Source organism: Lycium ferocissimum, chromosome 4 (genome assembly GCF_029784015.1).
Source record: "Lycium ferocissimum isolate CSIRO_LF1 chromosome 4, AGI_CSIRO_Lferr_CH_V1, whole genome shotgun sequence".
Classification (NCBI taxonomy): domain Eukaryota; kingdom Viridiplantae; phylum Streptophyta; class Magnoliopsida; order Solanales; family Solanaceae; genus Lycium; species Lycium ferocissimum.
The window spans coordinates 3,441,189-3,464,058 of NC_081345.1; the positions used below are offsets into that span (position 1 = coordinate 3,441,189).

General features: G+C 39.5%; 1 pseudogene; it reads left to right on the forward strand.

The window, feature by feature from the left end:
- Nucleotides 1-12,428: 12,428 nt before the first annotated feature.
- Nucleotides 12,429-12,525, forward strand: LOC132055023 (small nucleolar RNA R71; annotated as a pseudogene).
- Nucleotides 12,526-22,870: the final 10,345 nt, after the last annotated feature.

Consider the following 22,870-nt stretch of genomic DNA (forward strand, 5'->3'; position numbering starts at 1 on the left):
AGATATCCCCAGCTTTTCAGCTATTCAGGTATTTATCTTCTCTTTCATGTTAGAGGACAAACATGTATTTAAGTGGTAGATGATGTAACGACCTGTTAGATTGTTTTGGCTATTTTGACTATTTTACCCTTATTGACCCTTCCCCTAGCTTCATTAGACTATATTTGACTTGTGGGGATGGGTGACGCGATTCCCAAGGCATTCAGATGTGATTTGAGTGAGAAAATGGATTTTTTAAAAGTTCTTAAGTGTTTAGTTGACCAAAGTCAACATCGGGGGTAAATAGGTATTTTTTGTTAATTTTATCAATCCTGTTAGGTTTGAAATGTTGATTATGACTTGGTTGAGTAGTTGGTTCGGTTCCCAAGGAGCTTGGGGGCATTTTGGTCTTTTGGTTGGAAATCTAGTTGTACGGCTATTACACCTCGAAAATTCCGTATGTGTTGCCTTGTGGATAGGCTAAGGTGAGCTTAAGGTGATTATGAAATTCTTATGAGATTAAGGGAAGTATTAGATAGCTTAAGGTGCCTACTATAAGATTTCGAAGTCATACGAATATGTGAAGTTTAGTTTGTTGAAGGGAGCGATATGTAAGTCGTGTTCGGAAAGGTTTCCGCTATAATTGAGTTAATGTTTATTTAGAAATATCTTAAGGGGCTGCTATAGGGCCTATTGTATGGTTAATGAAGTGTTACATAAGTTCCAAGAAGGTTCCACGAGGATTGGAAGTCAAACGAGTCGACGAGAACGAAAATCGGGATTTCCCAGTTGTACGGCCATTTGTACGGACCGTATAAATTATACGGCCCGTATAATGGTCCGTAGGTTTGCTCCAGAGAAGGGTGTGGCCTGGTGGTATTATACGGCCTGATTATACGGACCGTATAAATTATACGGCCCGTATAATAGGCCGTATAAATCGGGTCGGGTCAAATTTTTTATTTTATAACATGGACGACCCTTGCTCATTTTCATTTCGCGTATTCTTCCAAGCTCTCCAAAAACTCCAAAACCTTTCTCTAAGCATATTACACCCAAACCCAAGAGATTACAAAGATCAAATAGCAAGAATCAAGTGTTCATGTGTTAGAAGGTTTCCTAGGGTTGGTAGATTTCAAGAAATACTTCGGCATTGTAGCTAGGGTTTTGCACAAATTTGATAGCTGCTCCAAAGCTTGTTTCTATGGGATGAAAAGGTTAGTTTCCATGCTTATTTCATGTTATTGAGAATGTTGGGTTGTAGCAAAACTTGGGTAGAAGAAGAAAGTAGAAAATGAAGTCCAAATGTAGCTTTTATGATGTTTATGAGTAGTAAACTATATTGAGTCATGATTCTTAGTATGATATGGATATAATCATGTTATGGAAGGTAATAATGGTGATGAAGAAGAGTTATATGAAAATGTGCTAAAATGGGTGTGGAGTTGTTGGTATAAGTTAAGCACACGGATAGATCTTAAAGGTTTAATGGAATGCGATTGCTTGATTATGATATTGTGAGTGTATTATGGATGTTATTGTAGTTGTTGGGAGTTGTTTTGTAAAATGGAGGAAGTTGACGAAACGGGGGAAATCTTTGCCTAATTTTCATTAGATCATGAATTATTCTAGTTTGAATTTAAGAGTATCATTAAAGCTTAACCATGGTATGAATCCTTCTAAATGTAGATTATTCAAGCTTCAACGGTGATCGTTAAATAGTTAAGAAGACGAAGAGGTATGTAAGGCTAACCCTTCTTTCAATTAGGCATGGTTCCTTGGCTATATATATCCTTTCATGAGTTCTATAATGTCCTCCAAATGGTTCTATCTCTAAAGTTACTAAAGCTCATGATCCTCGATACTTTCATGATTCCATTGCATCTCTTATATGATAGTTGATCCTCCAAGGATAGACGTAACGAAAACGATGATGGTAATGATGTTGATGATACTTATGGACTCTTATGTATACGTGTCTAAGTATATATGACTATTATGTAACACCGAGCTTATATGGCCGGGTATAATACCTATCGCGCGCACACCACGGCAGTTGGGTACGGATAACACTGAGCCTTGGTCGGGCCAGGTATGTATAATCACCGAGCCTTGTCATGGCCGGGTATGTGAAACACCGAACTTTCATAGTCGGGTATGATACTGATACGAGTATGAATACGAATACGAATATATATTGGGCATGATACATATGGGCATGGCGGGGTCCTTGTTATATCCTGCATTTCGCACGTTGAGACATTCCGAACTAGTCGTGAAAAGTTGAGGGCAAGACAATTTTGGAAGGTGAGGTGGAGAATTGTAATCTTCGATTTTGTTTTAATGCGTAGTCGCATATTCATCTTTTGTTGGAATGGAGCATTAAGGGTAAACTTAGAATTTGAAAATTTTAGTTCATGACATGTTGGAGTAGGCCCCACCTATGGTTGGCCAATATTTTCAAGCCATGGAATGGCACATGTGTTCATTTTATATTTGTGAAGGCTAAACATATACATGTGGGCAAAGATGACAAGGAAGAATTCATCTTTTGTGACCTTGGAAATTTCTAGAAAAGTGAAGAAAATTGGAGAAAAAAAAAAGAAAAGAAAGGAGCACATGACCAGCTATGTGCTCCTATATTTATATATATATATATATGTGATGAAACTACAAGGCTCAACTTATCATTTCCTAACTCTAGAAAACTCAAGAAACATGAAGAAAAGAGAGAAGAGACAATCGGCCATGGGGGCGGCGAAAACTGCCCCCATAATTTGATCATGGAAAAATAATTTCTTCATGCTTTCCCACTAATTGGAAGGTCCTCGTCGACGTGGAGTAGTTGTTGGAATAAGAAAACCGTTCGTTCTCGCAAATGGTAGTCCTAGCCGAGGAGACAAGTTGAAGGGAAAAAGGTAAGGTTCAAACTTGTTTTTCATATGTTATGCATGATTTGTGGATGTTGTGGAGTGTGTAAATGAATGAAGCTCATGAAGTTGTGGTGAGTTGTGTGTGGCCGTGTGTATGTTAGGTTGTATAGGGATGAAGAACTAATTTATTTAGCATGTTTGGATTGTGTATTATGGATAGTTGTACGTGTGATAGAATGTGCGGAAATGAATGAACTTCATGAAATTGTGTATGTTGAAGCTTGGCCGTGTAGGGGCTGTTTTTGGTGGAATATGACGAGCTGATGTTATGTAGTATTTTGGGTGTCGTTCGTTGTGGATTATGTAATGAAAATGAAGGTTTAATAATCCAAATGGAAATTGTAAATCGTGTGGGCTGTTTGGAAGCTAATATAATTGTAATATGATTTAAAGTATTGATGGAAATGATGACGCTAACGTATGGAATTGTCAAGGTAGTGTATGAATTTGGAAGAAAGAAACGTATTGTTGTTGCCTCTATGGAAATTGGTAGTTTCGGGTGAAGTGGTATATGGTTTGGATTGTTTTGAATATTGTATAAATTGCTTGGAATGTTCTTAAATCATATTTGAATGGTTGCGGATTAGTAATCGAATATGTGAGCATTGGTATTGAATTGATCGTATGTAGTTTATTTGACTATAAAGGAAATGTTGTCGAATTGTGTAGAAAGGAATTATTGATGTTAGAATGCGTTTCGGATCACTCATGGATATTGTTATTATGATTGTTGGTATGGTTGTTGTTGATGATTGTTTTGGCCGAGTTGAATTCTCGGGGTTGATGGATTTATAGGGGAAATGCTGCCCAAATTTCCGTAGACAAAGTGTTAGTTTGAAATCGGATTCTTAAGTGCTTATGGCTAATGGTTGATATCTAATGACGTGATTGTAGATCATGAGGAGCCAAGGCATAAGTTTGGATTGGCCTAGGGAGCGGCCAAGGTATGTTAAGGCTCGTCCCTTTCTTTCAAAGGCATGATTCTTAGATTACGATTTCATAAATGCTTCCATAACTTTGTTGTTTTAGAAAGTTTTGTTTTCAAAAGAATTTTGTTCCTAAACGAGTCCGAAACTACGAACGCCGTAACTTTCACGGATGGGCTCGGATCGCTTCGAAACCATCGTAGAAGATTTCATAACGAGTAATAATCTTTAACTTTCATAGGCGGGCTCGGATCGGGTTGACGCTCGTCCATGGGCCCCGCGACTTTCCTTTGTTGGTTCTAACGACCTATTTGTGAAAAGAATTCTGAAATGTCTGTATCTTTCCAAAATGGAGGTTTATGACTCCGTAAGCTTTCATGACAACAATGATGGATATGTTTTACAATGACAACGATGATGTCAAAAATGAGAATATTTTCCTACGATGAATATGATGATGATGATTCCATGAGTAAAGGTTCCAAGTCTATGATTTCAATGACGATATGAGAATGTTGAGCTAATTCTTGATTTCTCAATTTTATTCATGAATGATGACTCTTTTTAAAGATTCCAAAGTATATGAATTGATGCCTTATGATCCTATTTTACGTTTCCTCGTGAAGTTATTATTCATTGACAGTCTCACCTTATAATAATCGTTCCTTCGAGGTGAGACAAAGCGACCACGATTAATCCATAATATGATCGGAGGCTACCGATCTTACGTCACTCCGATAGATACATGACTTTCTTTGGGCTCTCATGCATGCTACTTATATGATATATGAATATGATATATGTATATGTATATGTATATAGGGAATATGGGAAAGGGCGAGAGCGTTATATACGCGTAACCCACGATCGGTTGGTATAATATGACATGATACCGTCCCGGACGCGGGATGCCCGGACGCGGGATATGTGGTTATGGATCGGGCTGCACGTTGGACAATATATTATATGGATCGGGCTGCACGTTCCGCAGCAATATATTATATGGATCGGGCTGCACGTTCCGCCATTATATATATATATATATGGATCGGGGCACGTTCGCAACACTAAGCATGCATGGTTCCGCCTAAAAGGCACTCGGATGTACGGAGTTACTCTTTTATTACATATATACGGATCGGGCTGCACGTTCCGCGGCAATATATATATATATATATATATATATATATATATATATATATATATATATATATATATATATGGATCGGGCTGCACGTTCCGCAGCACTAAGCATGCATGGCTCCGCCTAAAAGGCACTCAGATGTACAGGTTACTCTTTTATCTAATGAAATGCCCTATGTTTTCGTCTTGTTACTACCATGCTTTGTATCCTCTAAAATGTTTTACTCATGCCTTACATACTCGGTATATCGCTCGTCGCGTCCCTTCTTGTGGGCGGCTTGCGTTTCATACCACGCGGTGTATACGGACGAGTGGAAGATGTTGCTAGAGGATGCTCGGCGGGGTTGGCGAGCTCCATTTCATTCGGAGTGTTGCCGAGTCGGAGTATCTACGTTATGGTATACGGAATAAAGTTAGAGACTTTGCGGACGAGTCACGTGGATAGCATGTCGATCTTGTAGCGGGCACATGGCCGATGTGTCATCAGGCATTATGTTACAAAGATCATATGATTACCGATTTTGCGTGATTCGAGAATAACGAACAGAATATTTTTGAGAAGCTTTCATTACGCGTTTCATTTCGTGGCTTAAGAGTCCAGTGAGATTATGAATATCACAAGAACCAGCGGGTTCGTTCGGCTCTGAGTAAGGGGTCGGGTGCCCATCATGCCTCATCGGGATTGGGGTGTGACAGTCCTGTCCCGCCAATACTATGTTACATACTCTTCTTAGAGGCTCGTAGATAGTTATGTATGAGTAGATGTCTTTTAGTCTTGTCGGCTCATATTTTTGTATATCATTTTAATAGCCTTGTCGGCTTGTGTATATGGATATGGGCATTGTTATTGATGATGATGTAAATGCGTTGTTGCCCAACGAGATTAGCACTATTGATGTATGTAAATTATGAGTAAGCCATGTGGCTCACGTAGATATGAATATGAGAGTACGTCAAGAGGTGCCCGAGTGGGTTAGTACCAGGTGCCCGTCATGGCCCTCCGGTTGGGTCGTGACAACGGCGTTTACGGTTGATCGGGTCAAGATGACCTCTTTTGCAAATTTCGAGTGAGCGAGTGAGTTTGTAGCGTGTTTTAGGAGTGGTATGCATATTTGGTTCATGTCTGGGAGGTCTCTGTAACGACCCAAACCGGAGGGCCATGACGAGCACCCGGGCTTTACTTGCCTAGCACCACTAAATATACATCTATAAACGTGGTCATAGCATAGGTAGGCCATGAGATAATCTGCTAACTCATAGAGGTAATGGATTGAAATATGACAAGTCTGAAAGGACATAACTAAATAAATAAGTTGGATATACTGTACGGGCCGACAAGGCTATACAACATCTGACTGTACATAAATGTCTACAAGCCTCTACTGAATAAATGATATAATGTAGTTGGGACATATATATATATCCATGCTGACTCACAAGGCAACTCCGGAACAAGTGGAGTGCAACAACACTGTCTGCTGAGCTGATATACTACTGGGAGGACTGTCAACCTATATGTCAAGACCTACGGGCGTGAAACGCAGCGTCCCCAGGCAAAGGGACGTCATTACGAACAATATACCGAATGTAAGGCATGGAAAGCAGCATAATAAAGACATGAAAGTAACATGAGACATGAGAGAATCAACCTGTACATCAGAACTACCCTTTGTGGGCCAATGATATGCATAAATACTGTGCATGCATGCATAAGGGTCATACATACATATACATATATATATATATATATATATATATATATATATATATATATATATATATATGTGCGTATAACGCTTGTCAAGCCTCTGTGGGCATCCCGTCATATCATATCATATTGGCCTCTGTGGGCATCATCATCATCATAATCATCATCATGTGACCACCTGATCAGGTGGTAGTGCGAATATAACGCCGTCACCTTTCTCGTACGCATACATATATATAATACATAATATACGCGTACATTCTGAATCTGTCGGAGTGACGTAAGGTTGTTACACCTCGGAACATCATTATGAGACAGCGTTTTATCAATAGGTGACTTTAAGGATCATACTGAATCTGAAGAAGAACTTACTGAGAATAACATTCTAGAACATGAATCAACATGGAATATCCCTAGCTACTAAGAATAGAGTCATTATGGAATAGCGTTACGTTTACGTTCCGTTCCTAAGAATCATGCCAAAAGGAAGGAAAATTAACCTTAACATGCCTCAAGTCATCCAAGCAATCCAACAATGAGCCTGTCACAACTAGTACGCAAATCCTATAACAAAGGAATGCAAACATAACTTAGATGTCGCTAGTATATCACGTATATCAAACGATAACTCGATTCTTATGAAGAAACGGGTAGCATTTCCCCTTATCCTTTGTCAAAATAACATATGCATCAGCCAACAACAACCACAACAAGTTTTCATAAGTTCCTCAAACTTACTTCAACAAGTATTCTCAAATTACACAACAAATAACCCAAAATATACTTCGTAAATGATTGTTTATACTCTCTTCCTTTTCATGTCTATGTAGCAAAATCATAAGAGCAATAACTAACATCTCAAGTGAGCCTCTTATACTTCCTTCAACAATCATACGAGGATATTCGTCAATCAACTCTCATATATACTAATATATAAGAATGATGTACATCTCCCTTCTTCTCACCCATGAAGTATAACTCAACAATATCTTAACAACATCAAATACTATCCATATTCATGGAAATCATCCTAATAACACAACAACAACATGATCAAGATCAGTCCACAGCTCGACTTATAGCCAAGAACAAGTTTAAGCTTTCCTTTCACAATTTCCTCATCTAATAAGCAGTAGAAAGTCTAAATAATTTCATAATCATAAAAACAAGGTAGTAGCTTACCTCTAGAGACCAATAACCATCCAACACAGAATTTTCTTCACCCTTAAGTTCTTCCTAAGTTCAGCATACGAAGCAACAATAGGATTCAATATAAAACCCTGAGCTTGGATCACTTGATTTGCACTTTTAATCTTTGATTTTTGCTTAGGGAAGTGATTGAATATGATGGAAGAAGTTTCTAGAGCTTATATGAACTTGGGGTTGAGTTGAAATGATTTAAAAATGAGGAGGAGTCGTAATATATAAAATTAGCAAAATCCATCGCCTCGGGAATACGGTCCATATATACTGGCCATATAAAATTATACGGCCAATATACTGGCCGTATAATTTTATACGGACCGTATAATGGGCCGTATATCTCAACCCCAAAATCTGCCTCCTCTGTTAAATATTTAAATCCTTAAATACGGTCCATATCATAAAATACAGTCCGTATTCCCCAAGATATAGTCCGTATATTACAACCTTAAAACAAAACTTCGACAAAACACTTTCTCTTCGATTCACTTATTCTTCAATCTTTCCATAAGTTACTAAACATGAACTTAAACCCTCATAAACATAAAATAGGCATGTCTAATCTCGTATAACCTTGGAGATAATCTCGGTGTCCAAGACTAGGGCAACCAACATACGATGAATCTCAATGTATGAAACTACGAGGTGTAACGGTCTCGGATGAGTTTCGGGAGTTGGATCGAAACTTAAAAGTCTCTTGAGTTTTCTAGTTTCTGGTGTGACGCACTTGCGTGTATGGGGCCGCACCTGCGGGATTGAACTTGCACAAAGTGGGCCGCAGGTGTGAGAATGGGATTGTTAGCCAAGGCCCACATCTGCGATGAATGACTCACCGGTGCGGAGCTGCTTTTAAGTGTAATGAGTCGCACCTGCGGCCTAGGGTGAGATTAAGTGTACCTCGTGCCACGACCCAACCAGTGGGCCACAACGGGTACCCGGAGCTGACTACCGAGCACCACTTCTAATGCTATCTACCATACCCAGCCTGGACATATGTCAATTTCAACACGAAACTCTTCATGAGATAGTCATTAACATTTATAAAACATATTTACATATGTATATACATCAGCCCACAAAGCTACCAAAAAGCTATGCAAAGCATACATATCTACGAGCCTCTACTGGAGTACTGAGACATAAAGACGGGACAGGACCCCGTCATACCAAAATATGAACACAAAAGAATGCATAAATAAGTTGCACCTCCAGAATAGTGGGGTGCTCTTGTATAAGCTGATATAGCTCCTAAGAATCTGGGCTGCCTCCGTGTCTACCTGTGGGCATGAACACAGCGTCCATAAAAAGAAAGGACGTCAGTACGAACAATGTACTGAGTATGTAAAGCATACACAATAACATGCTAAAGGGATGCAAGAATATAAGATAAAAGGATAGCCTGTAACTAATTGCCTCTTAAGGCGGAATCATGCATGCTAACTTATATAATCATCAACATCATATCATATAAGCATATATATAACTGCCCGACCATATAGGTACGGTGTGATCATCATTAGCCCGCGTCCGGGGTAAATATGTCATGCCGCCCACTAGTGGTGTCTGCCTATGCCATCTAGACATGGCGTAATCATCATCATAGCTGCCCACTATGCCCTTAGTAGTGGTGTCTGCCCGGCCAGCTAGGCACGGTGTGATCATACATATACATAACATAAAGCATGCATGAGAACTAAAGTAAAAGCTATAGCTCTATCGAAGGGACGTAAGGTCGGGAACCTCCTATTATATTATGGAACAATCATCCTCATTATGTCTCACCATGAAGGAACTAGTAATTTGAGGTGAGATGGCCAACAATGAATAACATCAAGAAAGTTATGAAATAAGATCATTAAGTTCATAATAGCATCAATTCATAAACTTTGGAAACTCTAGAAGTAAAATCTTCATCAACATCATTAACATAGAACACATCTTATCTCTTTCTCATAAGGAGCTCTTAAGAATCCTTAACTTCCATCTTTGGGATGTAAGGAGGTCATGGAAATGTAGAAAAGAAATCATAGTATAGAAGTCATGCCTTTGAAAGAAGGGGACTAGCCTTACATACCTTTACGTCGCTCTAGCTTTACCGACTAAGTGCTCCCCTCCAATACTCACAATTCTACATTCAAGAGAATTCGTACTAAGGTAAGATAATCGGAAACATGCTTTAGATCTCAATTAACCATGTAAGAGCTAACGAAAATTGGGCAGCATCTCCTTTGTTTCAATGACTTCTTCCACGTAATAAACAACTCCCAAACATCAATAACAACACCCACAATATCTTAATCAATAATTTCATCAAGCTAGACATTATTAAATTCTCAACATTCCCTATCAAAATCCTTCATAACCCTAACTATGGCACAATACCGTATCCATCCTCATACAATGCTTCTACAACATCTTCAATAACATTCATGGCAAGATTATACTCATTACATATCAATAACTCTGATTCCAGTCAAGTTACTATTTAAGAATACCAATATTTCCATATTTGAACTCCATACTCTACTTTCTTCCATAATATAAGTCTTTCAACCACTCAATATTCTTAATGGCATGGAATGAACTTAAAACTCACCTTTTATGATGTAGGAATGAGCTTTGGATGGCAATACTTTACTTGGAGAGAAACCCAACTTCAATCCCAAGGAGATGCTTGGCTTCTAGCAACCCTAATGAACATCCAAACACTTGATTTCCTTGATGATTGGTGTTTGTTCATTGATTCACCTTGAATTTATGTTAGTATGATTTATGGAATGTTCTAGAGCTCTTGAGATGTGTGGAGAATGAATAAAATGAAAAAAAAAAATAAGAACTTGGGTCGTCCGTATATAAAAAAATCTGACCCGTCTGGCAATTATACGATACGAACGATGAAGCGTCGATCAGATTGGCGGAGCGTCGATCTGACCATTGAGCTCGTGAAATTTTCAGTGAGCAACTTTCGTTTCCTTTCATTCTACGGCGAGAAGGACGGTCCGTCGAACTGATCGACGGAGCGTTGATCTGCTCCGTCGAATGGTCTTTACGCTGAATCAATTCTACGACACAATCGACGAAGTGTCGACCCGTCCGACGGTACAAAGAATGACCGTCGAACCTCTCTTTCGCAGAGTTGCAGTGAAGTTTCATTTTGATGAACTTTCCTCCCTTGCCTCAATTGTCTTTGGAATCTTAATTAGAATCATTAAGTATCCCTTCTTACTTGTAGGGACATCATATACACCTTAACTTACGTTAGTCTATTCACCGCTCAGCAGCCCGAAATTCCGAGGTGTAACACTCTCCCCCCCTTAGGAACATTCGTCCTCGAATGTTAAGTTCTCGGGAATCCTACGGAAATTTTGCCAGAGTTTCCCCCTGTAACATAGCACTACCATCCTGTCACAGGAACCCAAAATAACATTGCCACACAGGGCTACAATATCACAACAAGAAACATGGCCACAAATGACCCGAAAATGAATAAAGAAAGCATCTCATACCTGGGGACAATGGTGGATCATCTTGAGCCTCTTCTGGGGGTGGAAACAAATGTGGATATTTGGACTTCATATCTTCTTCCGCTTCCCAAGTCATTTCTTCTCTATTATTGTTCCTCTACCGAACCTTTACTGAAACTACATCTTTAGTTCTGAGTTTCCGTACCTGCCTGTCTAGTATGGCAATAGGTACTTCTTCATAAGCCAACTTCTCGGTGATTCGAACATCCTCTACAGGTATGATTCTGGAAGGATCTCCAACACATTTACGGAGCATCGATACATGGAAAATTGGATGAACTGACTCGAGTTCTGGAGGTAAGTCCAATTCATAAGCTACTTGGCCCCTTTGCGTACAATATTATAAGGCCCAATATATCGGGGCCTGAGCTTTCCCTTCTTGCCAAACCTCATCACACCCATCATTGGCGACAATTTTAGAAATAACCAGTTATTGACTTGGAATTTTAAGTTTCGTCGACGGTTGTCCGCATAAGACTTCTGGCAGCTCTGGGCTGTCAACAACCGATCTCGAATAATCTTAATCTTTTCAACCGCTTGTTGGATTATTTCTAGGCCTATTAGTTGTGTTTCCCCCATTTCAAACCATCCTATTGGCGATCTACATTTCCGCCCATATAAAGCTTCATATGAAGCCATCTGAATGCAAATCAAGCAAACTCATTTTTTAGTCATGTTAAAGAAAGGACACTCTTATTTCAATTCACACACCGCTCAAAAATAATTTCTGAATCCTAGTTGATTTAGTCAACACATTTTTATCACTTTTGCATTTATGCAGACACAGTAGAACTCAAAGGGGTATGAGAAGTTTTTAGGTAAGAAGACAAACGAACAAAGCAATTTTATGGCCTAGACTATCATACAAGAATAAATGGTACTTCAATCCTATAAAATACATCATGAAGTAACTCAGATCAAGAGCCTGCCCTCCTGCAGCAGTGCCTAGAGATGACTTATGTTGGGCATCCAGACTCTCAATAAATGTGTGTACCAGAACTTCTTTCGTCTGATGGTGGTGAGGATAGTCTCTGAGAAGACCTTTGAACCTCTCCCACGTTTGATACAAATTTTCTCCATTTTTCTGCCTGAATGACCTGATCTCCCTTTGGAGGCGAGCTGTCTTTGTTGGTGGAAAGAACTTTGTCAAGAATTTTGTCGCCAAATCATCCTACGTAGTGATAGAATTTGCGAGCTCTGCTAATAACCAGTTACTTGCATTCCCTAACACAGAGAAGGGGAATGGTGTTAGCTACACATATTCTTTAGTGACCATTCTAGTAGCAAAAGTATCAACAATCTGCAGAAAGTATGGATGTGACGCTGAGGATCCTCGTGTGACATGGCCATGAATTGCCCACTAGAGTGAATTACCTGAATCATAGGATTCTTTAGCTCAAAGTGCCCTTCGATGGTGGGCTTGACAATGCTTGAAGTTACATCTGCCACACGAGGCGCTGCAACCTCTCGCACTTTCACCGGTGGATTATTAGCCATGACCACAGGTAATGCGGCTAGAGCCTGTGGATTCTGCAATAAGTTCAAGTCTCTCCTGTGCCGGTTGAAAGTACATTCAGGCTCAGGATCGAATTCCTCAAGATTGTTTTGACTCGCAGTCCTTCACATTCGATTAAAATACCTGCAATAAAGTAGCAACTAAGATCAAGACGTTAATACTTGGATAAATAAAGCAATACAATTTACTCTGGTTAAAATAATTGATTTTTAAGTCCCCGGCAACGGCACCAAAAACTTGTTGCGTCAAAATGCACACTCAAGTGTATGTGGTCGTACAAGTAATATGGTGATTATATAAATCCGGATGTCGAACCCACAGAGACTTATTATCAATACTTTCATGAAAATAAACTATTGCTACTAATTATGCAAGTAATGAACAAAAGCTTTGTTTGTTTTGTAACTTAATGCTGAAAACTAAATAACTAACAATGTAAAATAGAATTGTGCTACGAACATCTTTGAGAGTTGCTTTTATCAAGATTATAGAAATATTCCAGGGTCGTGGTTGGTTTACCAATCCTATTTAGTCATTCAAGTATCCTATCTTAGTAACTTTGACAATTGCTAATTAATCGGATTATTAATCTTGTAGTATTTTTCCTAACCACTACTCGCCGATTCAAGATAATTCGCCTCCTATATTCCTATGGTATTGACTTATCAAGAACGCAATAAGAGCACAGTATGTAATTGATTGCGGTAATTATGTATATTCCTATCCTAGTCACAAATCCTAGTCCAACTATTGGGATAATCAGATCACAATCTCTTTACTCCTTCTCGAAACTAACGTCTTTCCCAAGCACATCTATAAATTAGCAAATAGAACTCAACTGTTGCGTAGATAATCAAGCAATTAAGCACTGAAGTAAATAAACAATTGCTTACGAACACACTACTAAGATTAAAATACTTGTCAAACGTCATTATTCATGGCTAAACCACAATCCCAGAATTAAGGTGTTTAGTTACATATGATTCGAGAATGGAAGCTAGAATGCATGAATAACATAGGGTTTCAATGTAAAGAAAATAAGAGAAGAGGAATAAAACCTAGAAAGAATTTCACAAGTCTCAAAAATCATCTAAGCCATAATTCTAATGTTAAAAACGAGTATGTATAAGCTAGGGGAAAATAGTGGATAAGCTGGTCCAATCCCGATCAAATTAGGAGAGCTGACGCTCATCGTGCGCTGGTTGTCCGACGCATGGCTAGCGCATGACGTCCTTCGTGCATCCTTCATGCGGCGCATGCACAGTGCATGGCCTTCCTGAGATTCAGAGATGGGGTTTTTGTGCGCTGGGTGTGCGGCGGATGGCCAGCACATGAGACCCTTCAGTGGTCAGATTCTGCCTTCAAGCACTGGAATTTCCTTCCCAACATTCAACCAACGTGCACAGCCTCGGAATCAATCAAAAAATGCTTGGAATACCCTTCATTGGTCCTTGTTGTACCTATTCTTACAAGCATACCAACATAAGCTCATATACAACAATTTATATTAAAAATTACGATTAAAGTGCTAAGAATTAGAGTGAGTATGATAATAAATCTAGATATTTGTGCCAAATATCAACACCCCCCACTTAGACTTTGCTCGCCCTGGAGTAACCACTTATCAAATATTCCCTAGTACTTTACATAGCCATGCCACTCAAACAGGTCTACATCAGGATTCGACGGATATAAAAGTTTCGAAGTCGCATTAAAACACAGACATTGAGCCAATTCTCTCAAAAGTCATGCCAAATGCTTCAAAACAACCATTTTCTCAAATTTCAAAATATTAGCAACCAGACCTCTCAAGAACGATCTATTTAAAAACAAGCATATGACTCTAGACACCACTCAAAATACTACGCGTATGCTACTTTACCAAGTAGTAATACTTTACCCATATCCTATCGATTATGTGCCCTCACCCAAAAGAGAGTTGTCCATATTTCACACAAAGTTAATGACGTTATTTCAACGGACATAAGAAGCAAACAATATCGCTCACTCTCACCAAGAATATCCAATGCTCAAACATGAAGAACCATAATCTTATCCTTAGTGTAACCCTTCCGCAAATTAGAGTGATATGAATTTAGGATCACTTAGGACTTGTATGGTTGTAATGTAGGCTAAGGGACTGGTAGGATATATTTTGGAAATAGTGACTAACCTCTCTAAGCACTTGTTATACCTTACAACATAGTTCATTTTGTACAATCCTTCATCAACCATAACTTTCAACCATAAGCTACACTTTCTATCCCATCAACACCCATTTATTTTCTCAACTTTAAGCACCATCCTATTTTCGACAAGCTAGTGGGAAAGAATACTAAGAAAGCAAACGACTAACTAGAAAGTTTCTATTTTCTGTTTTTCAGTTCTTTTCTATCTTTTTTTTTTTTTTTTTTTTTTTTTTTTTTTTGCATTTTACGATTATATTTTCCACTAACTAGCACTCAAAAACATTCAAGTACACCAATAGACTTCATTTCAATTTCATTCAACAGACCCTCCCTTAATTTCACATCCCAACTCCAATTCCATTAATTAGCAATTAAAAGTGCCCAAGGAGTAAATAGGGATCAAATATTGGTCAAAAAGAACAACGGGGTAGGCCAATTGGCCGGTGTCAAAAGAAAAAGCTAAAGGTTCAACGGGGTTGACTAGGGATATATATATATATATACACACAAAGGGTAGGCAAGCAACTTTTCAAAATTCGGCTAACAAAAAAATGCCTAGATCACTTACTAAACTTCTTACTCAATTTCGCTTCACGAACACACCGAGCAAGTTCTAGTCATCAATATCCAGCATAAATCATACAAGAGTTTCCTCACATCACACACAACACACAATCAATACAAAACAGATTCGTACAACTCTCAAATCAAGCAACTATTACACATTATGCCAAGTGGGTCATACATGAGTCAATGCACTTTACTACAAAAGTGTTTCGAGAGAGGTTACTTCTTTTCATGCATGCTTTTAAAAATCATCAAGAACAGCTCATGGTTTTAACATTCCACCTAACCCGAGCACCTAGCATTCAAGTGGTCTAATAGGCTTGACTCCTACGACTATTTTACAAAAACTAAAAAAAACCATCCCGGTTCAAAGCCCCCCCCTCCCTCCCCCCGGGAAAGAACCGAGACCATAAGAAAATTCACTGGGGTGGATGGTGTGTGTCAATAAAGAAGGACTCAAGAAGCTATAAAGAAAACCTAAATCAAGAAAACTAGAAATCTTTTTGAGTTTTTTTTTTTCGACTCTAAGACTCAACAACTAACAAAAAAAAAAACTACGGCAAATTGATCACCATCCTTAACCTCAAAAATTTTGTTACAAGGGACATATTTCCCACCCCACACTTAAATCATGCTTTTCCCTCGAAGCTTGTAGATGGAATAATTAAAAATAAAGTAAGGCAAGAAATACTTCCTAGGGCCCACTAGGGCCCAGTCATCATCCTTATCATACTCAGCCTCGCCATCAGACGGCTTGGCTTCTTCTTCCTCCTCATTATCAATATCCTGTGCTTGTGATTCTTATTCATTACCTTCCTCCATCTCGGCTGCTATGAGGTCAACGGAGCACAAATCCTCATCAGCTGGTAACTTACTGTCACGACCCAGCCCCGTGGGCCGTGACTGGTGCCTTACTTAGGCACCCAAACAAACTTACGAACCAAATTGTCATATTAGGACATATCCAAATTCAACGGACATTAGTCGTACCGATAGCAGATAGAAACGTCATACAAATACAGAAACGAATGCTGTCCTAAGCGGTCGCCCGTGCGAGAATCATCGATCAAAATCAAAACCGGCGAATGCACATCGCCCGTACACACACATACATACAAACATATGGGCCATATCGGCCATAGTAGTATTCGGGCCGAAGGACGCAAAACAGAATCACATACGAACAGACCGGACCCATGACCCACAAATATGACTACAGGCCTCTACAAACAGAACAGAACATACGAACATATGACGGGACAGGGCCCCGCCGTACCCGAACAGTCACAAACGTACAGGATGTGCATAGCAAAACATATATACCAAATATGGGCTCCGGATCGAGGGGAGCACTCCAAAGTAGCAGAATGGATAGCCTAAACCGGGGGATCACCCAACTGAGCGCCTGTACCTGCGCGGCATGAAACGCAGCCCCCGAAGAAAGGGGGTCGATGCGAAAAAGTACCGAGTATGTAAGTGAGGTACAAGAATCCAAATCATAACCGGAGTCGGAGGATACGGAAACAAATACGAATAACGCATCAAACCTCCGTGCGGAATGCAAATGTACGTAATGCAAATAAAAATCATGCATAACGCTCGGGGAACGTGGTCACCCCCGACGCCGGTGCCACAACACATCATACTCCGAAGTTTTCAAATCTCCGTACATCTCCGAACACATCATAATATCACACACATCAAATCATCGAATATATCGTATGCCATATCACATCATAACACCATAAACGGTAACCGGCCCTATGGCGAGGTCTCTAAAACCGTAACACATCATACCGCTTCGAATGTGTCATAATGCGCACGATCACAAAACCGGCCGGTGCCGTGAACGAAATCATAACCATTGGCACGAGCGAGTAGTTATAAACCATATGCATATCAAAAGTAAGTTCCAGGATTTGACGCTTAATCTTATATACATATATATTAACTTCGGAGGCTCAAAATGAGTATCGAGCTAATCGGGATTTACATACAAAAGTTGCGGACCCTTTTTTTTTAAATCATCAGTTTTTCCCAAAAACACATCATAGGTCATTCTTTGAGAAATTTCGTATCATTCGTAGTGAGGGATATTCAGATAACATTATAGGACATTTCTAACGGACCTTGGAGTCATAGACAAACATTTTCCTTTCATATCATACGGAAACGAACCAAACAAATCAAATAAAGGAAGTCTCGGACTTGCGGGCCCACCTCGGGTCAAGTCGAGGCGGCAGACATAAATTTCAAACATTGGGATCCATAAGGACATTTGTGAGAGTTTCAAAGCGATTCGGATACATTTGCGGAAGTTATGGAGGTTTAAGCATTCTTTCAACCAAATACAAAGATTATAGTTCAAATGCTTGTTGAATGAATAGTATGCAAAATCAAACTCGGATTTCCAAGAGCAGAATTGGTCCCGAGATTCCGTTCTCAGCCTAGTAAGTCTAGGACATGCCAATTGAAGAAAAGGTCGGCTTTACATACCTTACGGACGTCTTATGCTCGCTTAAACTCGAATCCCGTTTCGCCCGGGGATCGCAAATGGTCAAAGTCACCAAATATAAATCATATGCCTTTAGGGAGCTTATTCTTAGCCCTTACTTGTCGCAAGAATTTGGGCAAAGCATCTCCCCTATAAATCCAACATCCCCGAGCATTAAACTCGGCTTAAATGACAACAACCAACCTAACAACAACATCAATAATCGCTACAAAACACATATTAACACAAATAGTCTTTCTTTCTACATAATGCATTAACTTCCATTCTAACTTCACACTTTCAATCCAATATCGACGTTTTCATATTTATCTACTAATTCAAGGCCATTCAAATACATTTCAGACGCTTTTCTCATTATTCCTCAAAATATACAAGTTTTCCATCAAACGATAATTCATCCAAAATTTCTAATTTCCAACATACATACCCATAATATATTTCCATCTTCCAATTTCATCAACCATAATCATGATTCACATCTTTCTTCCACATTTACATAGAACTTTATGAACACACCAAATATTCCATAATGACATACATGCCAATTTCAATGCCAATTCGAATCGTTTATGACTTATTTACATCACAAATGTCATACAACACAACTAACAAACTAAATAAAATCAATTTCACCTCTCCCTTCCTCCAACATGGCTCACGGCCATACATGCTTCACACACACACGCCATGCACACACACCACTATTCCATAATTCTCATCCAATTCCTATCATCATAACACATATACTTGTTCCATAATACAAAAGAATAAATTCTTACCTTTTTCTTGAAATTCCAACTTGCCGCAAACATGACTTTCTCGCATAAATAATTATACCATGTTGAAGAGCGCTTTGAACTTATCAAGAATTCAAGAAGGATGAGATTTTTAGATGGAACCAAAGAGCTTGAGAATTTTTTTTTTCTTCTTTTTTTCCTTTCTTTCTTTCTTTGGGAGCCGAATGCTCCCCTTCATTTTTTTTTTCTTCTTTTATCATGATTTTTCTTGAAACTTCTAAGGGGTTGAGTTCATATATATAACCCCCTTTGTATTAGTGTGTCACATGGTTGGCACATGACAACTTAAATGGGTTTGGGCCAAGGCCATGTTGGCCGGCCACCCTTCAAGATTTGGGCCTCAATTTCTTTTATTAATTTGAGCCCAATTTCCCATGAATCATATTTTGCAATTCCCGAAACAAATTCCAAAATTCCAAATTTGCCCTTAGGCCTTCTCCAATGTTTCCGCATTCAAACTTCCATAACCGGCATACACATGTTAAGAAAAATTCAAACATGACCTTATTCCTTACAATCGAGGTTATTTCCACTTTTCCAAGTACGCGAAATTGCCGGATATAACATTCTCCCCCCTTTAGAACATTCGTCCTCGAATGTTAAATTAGTCTCATAGTAAATCAGGATGAGTCGGGGAGCACTTGTAAGGGCATTTCTTTTCCAACTCCTTCCATCATTCTTTGATATTACCGTATTAGGGCTGCTCAAAATCTTTATCAGTCCAACGGTTTGCATAATCTTAAATAGGACATATGACGAACGTAATCTTTATCGAACCGGAAGATCGACGGATGTCGGACGGAGCCGTATCCCGAATCGAAGTACAAAAGTACGACGATGACGAAGCATAATCCAACGTTAGCTTAGCATTCAAAATCGGAGCCGTACGTACAAAAGCATATCGGATGACCCATAATCGCATCGGATACACCGAACTATATCGATAGGTCCATAGTCGTAGTCAAACGTATGGAAGTAGACCAGACAGATCCGTGATCGGAGTCAGACGTACAGAAATATATCAGACAAATTTGCCGTCAGAGTCGGACGTACAAAAGTATATCAGACAAAACGTATTCAGATTCGGAAGTACAGAGGCATAGTAAACAAAGCTTCATCGAAATTGGAGGTGCAGAAGTATGGCATACAAAATTTCAATCAAAGTCAGACCACTTCCACTAATGCTTCGGGGTTTACGGAAGTTCCCTTGTCAACGTTTCCCTACTCACTCTGGTCTTCGTGCCCCAAATTATTTCATCAAAACACTCGATAGGCTACAGCAATTAGGTTTATGTCCTTATGAAAATTTCGATGGTCTTGTATAATAGCCCTTAGGCCCTTTCTTACTCTCTTATACTTTTGATACATAACATTTCCTTATCATCGTTGTCTTACCGCAAAAATGTCATTACCACATACCCATTCGCGATGTTTCCAAATTCCCATTCGAACCCCTTTTACCCACTCACTTTCTTTCCAAACATCGTCGTATTAGAATTTTCTTTTTGACCTTAGCTGGTAGCGTAATCAAGGTCTATCCATTTGGTAACATTTGTGCCCTACCTCCCGCTTTGTCCCATGTGTCTCGTTTAATAATGCCTTCCATTTATTGCAACATTCGTTGTTGAGACTCGCATCTTAGTCAATATGGTTGCCAGAGGAAAATCATACACATACCTATACATTTTCTACTATCTTTCTTGCGGCGTCTCCAACCGCTATACAATTTCGCCCAATTTTTCTAGCGGTATTGCATTTTTTTCTTTTCACCCATTTAGTCCGCCTCGGTCTGTGCGACTCCTGTAGGGATGCTAGCTACTTCACATATTTGCTTTTCCTTTAGGTTACCCCAAATTTCCATTTATTTCTTATACCTATAATTGTGAAAATTTTTGTATCCTTCCCAGGGGGGTCACCCATCCCAGAATTGCTCTGGCCTTAGCACGCTTAACCTCGAAACTTTTGTGCGTTTTGATATGTTAATGCTAATACAATTGCGTCAACTGTCCCACATGACCTTTGTCACATAATTTAGGGCAAATCGGGATCTTAGCGGATCTTCGGGGAGTTCTCGTAGCGGGTCCCACTCCGCTCTAAAGAAAGTCATTTATCTTTCTAACCGTACGATTCTTAATTTACTTCCTTAGATCCCGATGCCCACTTCCGTTCACATATATATATAATTTCTTTTCATTCTGGGTCCTTCAATTCTTGCTGATAACGAAAACGTCTCAATCACCATTACTTAGAACCATTGGGCCATCGGCTTTCCTTTCCCCCTTTTTTTTTTGATCAATCCTATCATGAGTACCCTACTACTGTCTTATGCATACGTTCATGTCTATCACAATTCTTTTTCCGCCCACATTCTTATCGCAACCCTACTATCATTTCCTTAAACTAAAGCTTGTCACAATTTCTCCTACACATACATGTACATATATATATCTGTCATTTCTTTTACAAGACATTTCCAATCACTTACTCCAACTTACTCTAATTTCAAAGCTGCGTTGCTCCTCTTTCTTTTCACTAATCTAATCCGTCGCAACTCACGCGACCTCTATAAGGTTGCTAACCATTCCACATACTCCAATTTCCTTTCCATAATTTTGGAAAAATTTGGGCGGGGTTCCGTATTTCTTACTACCCCAACATCCGCACGTTAGAAAATACCAAAAATGCCTCACAGGGCCAACATATATACATACGTATCATATCGTATCATAGCCACACCAGGCTAATAATTTCAAGTAAAAAAATATGAAGATGTCGAGACTTACCTTACATACATAATTCAAACGGCACCGGTGGCAATTTCCTATTTGTTTTCCCTTTTAACCTTCAACTTTACATTTCAATCATACTCTAAATGACTTCCCCAACATATATCTTACATACCATTGCTTACCTGTGTATTGTATAGTTTCCAATATCATCGGTCACCGTCTTCCGTCGATACCGTCCTTCGAAATTTGAAATCAAAGGTTAGTAGGAAGGGATTCGTTTCCTACGGCTGGCTCTATCGCACAATCTAAGATCCAAAGAAAGGCAACATCCTAAATGTCCTGTAGCCTCCTGTTTATAGATGTGGTGCACAACACACCGATAAACAAGACTCTACGAGACACGGCCTGTAGACATTCCGAGGACAAACCGCTCTGATACCACTTTTGTCACGACCCAGCCCCGTGGGCCGTGACTGGTGCCTTACTTAGGCACCCAAACAAACTTACGAACCAAATTGTCATATTAGGACATATCCAAATTCAACGGACATTAGTCGTACCGATAGCAGATAGCAAACGTCATACAAATACGTAAACGAATCTTTGTCCTAAGCGGTCGCCCGTGCAGAATCATCAGATCAAAATCAAAACTGGCGGAATGCACATCGCCCGTACACACACATACATACAAACATATGGGCCATATCGGCCATAGTAGCGTTCGGGCCGCTTAAGGACGCAAAACGTAATCACATACGAATGACCGGACCCATGACCCACAAATATGACTACGAGCCTCTACAAACGGTAACGTAACATACGAACATATGACGGGACGTGGCCCCGCCGTACCCGAACAGTCACAAACATACGGGATGTGCATAGCAAAACATATATACCAAATATGGGCTCGGATCGAGGGAAGCACTCAAAGTAGCAGAATGGATAGCCTAAACCGGGGATCACCCAACCGAGCGCTTGTACCGCGCGGCATGAAACGCACCCCCGAAGAAAGGGGGTCGACGGAAAAAGTACCGAGTATGTAAAGCGAGAGGTACAAGTAATCCAAATCATAATCGGAGTCGAGGATACGAAACAAATACGAAGTAACGTATCAAACTGTGCGGAATGCAAATGTACG